The sequence below is a fragment of the Penaeus monodon genome, chromosome 22, assembly GCF_015228065.2.
Source record: "Penaeus monodon isolate SGIC_2016 chromosome 22, NSTDA_Pmon_1, whole genome shotgun sequence".
Classification (NCBI taxonomy): domain Eukaryota; kingdom Metazoa; phylum Arthropoda; class Malacostraca; order Decapoda; family Penaeidae; genus Penaeus; species Penaeus monodon.
In genome coordinates, this window is record NC_051407.1 from 7,108,658 (window position 1) to 7,108,866 (window position 209).

Consider the following 209-nt stretch of genomic DNA (forward strand, 5'->3'; position numbering starts at 1 on the left):
TTCTTACTCACTCGGTCGCTCACTTGCTTGCCCTTTGAATGTATGTGTATATATGGTACTGGGATATATAGGTAGAAGCTTGGTACACATTAGAAACAGCAAATGATAATAACCGAAAAAATTAATGAATGATCGAAACAAGATGCAACAGCCTTTCCTTCAACTACAATATTGTTTGTGAAGCATTGCAGTTGGCGGTAATAATAAGT